The 6699-nt window shown below is 41.2% G+C and overlaps 1 long non-coding RNA gene across 1 annotated transcript in view; it reads left to right on the top strand.

Moving 5' to 3' along the window:
- The first annotated feature begins 1916 nt into the window (after positions 1-1916).
- LOC118228497 overlaps positions 1917-6699 on the top strand; it is a 19128-nt gene continuing 14345 nt past the window's right edge. The window contains exons 1-2 of the long non-coding RNA XR_004765505.1: positions 1917-2075; positions 2421-2526. This is a non-coding gene — a long non-coding RNA (uncharacterized LOC118228497). The remainder of the gene's footprint in view (positions 2076-2420; positions 2527-6699) is intronic.

Raw genomic sequence — 6699 nt, 5'->3', positions numbered from 1 at the left:
CTCCTTGCTACTCCCAATTCCATTCCAGGCTCTTTCTTATTGTGGAGTCATGAACACTGACCATAGCTGAGGTTAGAGGGGCCCGCAGTTCTATTGATGTTCTTCTGGGATCTTTTGTGACATCCTGGGTGAGCTGTTGCTGTGCCTTGCGGAGATTTTGGAAGGGTGGCCACTCCTGGAAAGATTCATCACCGTTCCAAGTGTTCTCCATTTGGACATAATCGCTCTCACTGTGGTTCGGTGGAGTCCCACGGCCTTAGGAATGGTTTGCAACCCTTTTCAGACTGCATTTCAGCAACTTTTTTTCTCTTCTCTTCGGGAATTCATTTTGATCATGGCATAGCGTGCTTGTAAAAACTTTGTGGTGACTACATAACTCTAATGGTAAGGTTCAATATGAGTGAGGTTTAGATTCAACAGGATGGGCTGCAATCAAGCTGAGCTGTGTTCAATCAGCTGAATCAAATAATCCACTAATTTTGGTTAATTAGTTGAGTAACCAAGAGGGCAATTACTTTTTCACATGGGTACTATGGGTGTTTGATAACTATTTTCATTAAATTAATGAAGTAATAATTTTAAAAATGTGTTTTGTGTTTACTCAGTTTCACTTTGTCTAATATTACATTTTGTCAAACGATCTGAAACCATTCAGGGTGAAATATATGCAACAAAAGAGAAAACCAGGAAGGGGGCAAATACTTTTTCATGGTATATAAAGGGCTTCTTGTGCCATCATTACATAAAGGAAAAATTCATTTACGGTTAAAGCTCTGGACAACAGGGGTCAATCCCTGCAATTAGATACTTTACCTTAATTTCTCCAGTAAATTAGATATAGAATTCACAAAATATATTCTAAGCCACCCCACAGTCATCAAGTTGACTGTAATGCAAATTTGGCATTATGCTGAAATGTTAGTGTACTTAACCCTCCTGTTATGTTGCGGGTCAAATTGACCCTTTTTAAAGTTTGAAAATCTAGGAAAAATACTTAAAATTATTTTTTCAGTATGAAACTTCTTCTACTGGCCTTAATTAGTGTAATCAACATTCTAAAGGAAAATGGTTCATTTCATGTATTTGCAAACCCCCCCTGTATGTTTATATCACCCGGGAACATTTTTGCTGTACCTAAAAAATGAACAGAACAGGAGGGTTAAGTGGACGCCAACTTGAATGTAGAGTATACTTTGAAGGAGAATAATATGGGTTTGAAATGCTGAAGGTGAAGCAGGCTCGATTTCCAAATGAGACACTGCTACTCTAAGAGCATTTATCTAAGCCCTAATAAGAATTAGCAACAGTTTGCTAAATGTACTTTGTCTTTTCCTTTGTATCATAGAATGACTCAAATTGTACATTAATAATTAATCATTATAGATATTTTATAGGCCACAACTTAAAAACAATGAATTAGAGTGTTTCTGTTTTACAAAAAGAAAAATAAATTATTTAAATGCTGCAATTATTGAATCCCGCCCGCCCAATACACAAATATATTGTAGCCTAGCCTAGTCCTTCCAAAGAACGTGTTGATACATACCACTGAATAATATATGTGATTAATGGAGTTTTTATTTAATTCATAGCCGAAAAGGAATACGTCAGGGGTTGCCTGCAGTTACCCTGTCGTATAAATAGCCGTCTTTTATCGTCAGCATCGGAGAGGGGGTTGTGCCTCCCTGCAGATTACAGTGTAGCTCGGATAAATGATGGAGAGCCTCCGTATTGTTTTGTAACATCGCGGACCCTCACTCCGAGGGGTATTCTGGGAATTATAGTAAAATATCAACCCTGTATCCCACACGATTGATGGCTTAGTTATTCATCGTAAACTACAATTCCCTGAAATCGTTATCCTCAAATATTTTGCGTGAACCGGAATGTTTCACGTTTGATGTAGTTTTATGCTTTTCACTTCAGCTTGCCAGCTGGTGGTATTGCTGCCAGGGACTACATTTCCCGAAAATCTAAAGATGGACTAGTGGTATGCGGAGCTCTCCTTTTTGGGGACTGCCATAGACGCTGTCGGACTCCGAGTCTGGGCAGGGACACACGGCTTTCGAACAGAGGTAGGAACCGACCCGTCTCTGCTACACAGGGGCTAAGAAGACACGTAACACAGGCGTAGAAACAGCGAAATAATATTGCTGAACATGTCTCGTAGCCTATATAAATATTACACATTTGGCAACATCTGATGATGCGTAGCAGCAGACCGGAGAACACATTCTTGCTGTCGTTGTGAATTTTAATGAATGCTCACCGGACTGTTCTCTCACATGCTAAGATTTCAGTAAAAAAGGAGGGGGAGAGGGGGGAGAGAAACACGTAATTCAAATCTCAGTGGGAAAGGAATATCAGATTTGTAAAAGTGCGTAGCCTATCCGATTCCATATTTAATAAAGTCTTTGTAGGAGGCTGGATCTGGTTTCCCGAAGAAGACACTGCACGGATTGGAAGAGAAGAAAAGCTTTTCTGGAGTTGGGGAAGATCCGGTCATTGCAAGATAGCCTGTATGAGGTAAGGGTACCATTGCTAAAATAAACCCTCATGCCTAAATTATATTTTGATATCTTAGATGTGATTGTTAATAATACATGCGTTTTAAGATTGTATGGGAGAGCTTGAATGGGTGGTTGGGGAAAGCATGTTGACAGATGTGTTTTTGGCTAAGTGGTTTTCGGGAATGTAGATTGAAGCCTATGTTTTGTGTGCGCGCTCCCTTGGTATAGTTGGTGATATCATTTAATGTGGTATTCCAAGTGTCTATTGGTTATCGCACCGCCTGTGGTTGCAGCGGTTTATTTATGCAGGGTCTTATCATACCGTGGACCCCCTACCGATCTGTCCGCGTTGCTAAGAAACATCGAGGACAAGCCTAGTATTGCCACAAAGGATCAAGAGTTGGAGAGGGTGTCTGCAGTTAAATCCAATTCAGTAAGCGCCAGCCCAGTCCCCAGAGCGATAGCCTGCGTTTTCTCCGTTAATGGCCTAATAGACTGACTGAACCCCTGTATGGTATGCGGCAGGTAGGATATGCGCGCTTCCCCCGCACACTCTCAGCCCCTCTTTGGCATTAGCAATTCCCCAATGGGGACAGCGAGGCGCCGAGGTTGCGTTTCTACACATGCACTGGACTCTAGGGCCGCCTCTGGAGGGAAAAAAAAAACTTTTGGCAGGCAGCAGCGGTGCAGTTGCAGTCGTGGTTTAATTAACGTTTCAGACGGCTCGCGCAGCAGCGGTGCTAACAGAACGAAAGACTGACTGACGATCAACACTCCACACGGAATAATTTCCATATAGTCTCTCATTCGCTACAGCAACTTTGTCGACAGTGCGACAGGAAATCACTCCAGTTGATAGCCACAGAAACCTTTCGTTGTCTCCCTCTTTTCTCTTTCAAACACACTTGCATAAGTAGTTTACTGTTTTAAAGTGCTTTCAAAATGATTATTCATAGGCCTACCTTCATTCGGATGTGCAGCATCACGGATGAGAGAAAGTCGGGCAAACCTGACATTTGTGACGGCAACGTATGGGGTCACCAGTTCAAGGGGTCTATCTAGCAATCCAAAGAATTTTGCGAGAGCGCTAAACATTTTAGAAATAATCACTAATGTTGGTTAGGTTGGATTCTGGTTGGGAATACAGGGAAAATAACAATAGGCTAAGTCGAGTTTTAGTTTTAATTATTTGATCACATTTAGGTACATATACAGGCTATGCAAGATAGCCTACTTATTCGATAGATAATCTTCTATTTCTCTACCATCAGATAAATGAATCCGCAGGATATATACACATCTTTCTCTTAATTCAAGTACTGCTTCGACATAGCATACACATTTATGATAATAACCACTTAGTCGCACTTGCAGACAGTGCCGCAAACTCTTTTAGATAGTCACAACAGAGCAGGCATTTAATGTAGGCCTAATCACACGAATGACAGACAACTGTCACCTGTCGGCGTTTGCCGGTATGTATTTTATGCAAATAGGGTTTCTGTGTGCATCGAGTGATGTAGCTACTGTTATCTTCGTTGTTTTGCCTTAATGTGTTTTCAAATCTGTCTTGGGTTAGCCTACTGTATACTGTTTCGACTTATTAAACGATGTAACTGCGGTTGGGGCGACAACTAAATTCCAACACCTGCCACATTCCTTATGCTCATGAGAACCGGAGATTGCAGACCTGGGCCTACATCTACCCCCTCCCCTCCAAAAAGCAAAACATCCTTCTGTTTTTACGTTCACGCTGTTAGACCTACTTAATTTTAACATTAAATCAACAGGACGGAAAGCATTCATAGTACTCCCATAAATTACGCGCGTACATGTATCCGTGAAATTGAAAGCGACGCTGTCTGACACGCGTAGCTTTAGCGTGGACGTATGTCATAAAAGTGGCCCGCGACAATTCAAAGAGACGCGGAAGTCCTTGCTAGTATTAATTGCCACCGGCGGAATGTAACGCAAAATTAATTCAACCGAAAATACAGTGCATTTTTTTACTGACCCTGACGTCAAAGATCCAGGAGACCCATACGAATTATGACACAATATGTTGGATAAATATATTTAAAAATATATAACTTTATGTTTAGTTATGTAAGAAAAAAAATCTACCAAAAACAAAAAAGAATGTAAAGAATATCAGTATTCTTAAATAATTCTTAGTTTTAGATCAATATAAAACATGTTAAATGTAATAGACTCACACACAGAGTCTTGAACTTATGTGATTTGGAAATTCCCCACTTTCAGACACTAATTCAAGTTGAGATATTTCCGACCAAACAGGCTTGACCCCACACTCCAGCACTGGTAAACCCACTCCCTGTTGCCAACAGATGGGAGGTAGGGACTAAATGAGAGTCCTTTTCCTGTTAGAAACACACTGTAAAAAAATGTAATAAAATTAAAAATATATTTTTATGGTACAATGTTCTAATATTGAGAGAAATATGTTTTTTAAAACACTGTCAAGTCATGTAGAATAACAGCAGTAACAAACTATTTAGCAGTCATCCCATAAAATAACAGGATTTATACAGTTTTTTTCCTTCATTAAATGGTTTGTCACTGGCAACAGTGCCGCCAGTCTGTTCAACAATTTTGTACGGGATATTTTTTTACAGCACCCGGCAGCTGACACGAAACCTGTGGTAAAATTTGCCGTATGATCCTTCCTGGTAGTTGCAAGTTTTTCCTAATACAGGGAAAATTTGCTCGGCCCTACTGTTAAGGCAGAGTATGTACAAATGTGTGTAAGCTTTCTCATTGTTTAGGGTGAGATTCATTGCTAACACAATTGTACATCCATGTACGCACACATGCATAGTATGAGTGAGAGACCAAAGCTGCAGCCTGTGATCTCTCTCTCTCTTTCTCTCTCTCTCTCTTTCTTGGCATGACAAATAACATTGTGTTGCCAAAGAATAGTAAACAGTTTTACAAACATGAATAAAAATAATAAATAACTATATGCATATATGTATATTGGAAGCTGATCAATTATATTATATATTCATGTGTACACACATACAGTATATATCTAAACACACGTATGTAAACATTATATACGGATGCATACATATATACATATACACTCATACACACATCTATGTATGTACATATAGACATGTATGCATATACATATGTATATATTCACACACACACACACACACATACACATCAGATTTGACTTGCTGCATTGCATCGCACCACATCATGAGCTGACATTTGCTCAGTTGTTAGCTAATTGCATGCAAATTTGACTGAACAGCCCGTTCTCAGGAGAGATTTTTTTTTTTTTTTTTTTTTAACCCGCCCTCCGCCTTTGCTTTATTAGGGCACAGTGGATGACATCACTCACTTTCCTAGGGCACCTGTGCTGAACGGGACTCTCTTTTTAGCCGTTTCCTGTTGTTGTGGCGAACGAGAGGTTAACCGTCAGTGCTACAGTGCCGAGGCCGCGCTCCTCTGTCCTGTTGCCCTGGGATTCCTCTCAGCCTCTCTCTGGTCTCAGATGCAAGCGCTGTCTGCGCTGGACCCTGGCAGCGTGCCCTGACCCTGGGCCTCGGATAATCTCCCACAGGACACGGGGGGTGGGGGGGGGGAGGCAGGGGCGGAGAGAGAGAGAGGGAGGGGGAGGCATGAAGACGGGGAGAGAAGTGGGAGAGGAAAGAGAGAGAGATGGAGGGGGAGAGATGGTGAGATGAAAGAGGCAAGAGGGGGAGAAAGGAATAGTGAGACAGAGGAGAGGGGGAGAGACAAGGGGAGTGGGCTAAAAACAGTTTGTCCGCAGGCCACCCACACAACTGGATGTTGATATTGCAGGTTTGTTCAGAACTACTACATGAGTAACCATATTGACCAAGCGGAACTCTGATCAGGGGGGAAATGCATGCTGTCTAAGCTACTATATCCAAAAGAGGACAGGAATTTGAGACGTGTTCATCCAAAGCAGGGACAAATTGGAAATATACCATACCACTGGTTCTCAAACTTTCTCAGCCCATAGCCCACTTAATGAGTGCATATATTTCTTGTATTAAAATGTAGCCAAATGCATGTTCATTTATGAATTGTGTTCATGCAACCGCACGTGCACTTTAACAAGTGGTGCTCATCCGCAGATGCAGACTTTAATTTGCCTGTTGTAAATATCACAGGAAGGTGTATTTTATGC

The sequence above is a fragment of the Anguilla anguilla genome, chromosome 5 (genome assembly GCF_013347855.1).
Source record: "Anguilla anguilla isolate fAngAng1 chromosome 5, fAngAng1.pri, whole genome shotgun sequence".
NCBI classification, from domain to species: Eukaryota; Metazoa; Chordata; class Actinopteri; order Anguilliformes; family Anguillidae; genus Anguilla; species Anguilla anguilla.
This window is presented reverse-complemented; position numbering and strand designations above follow the sequence as displayed.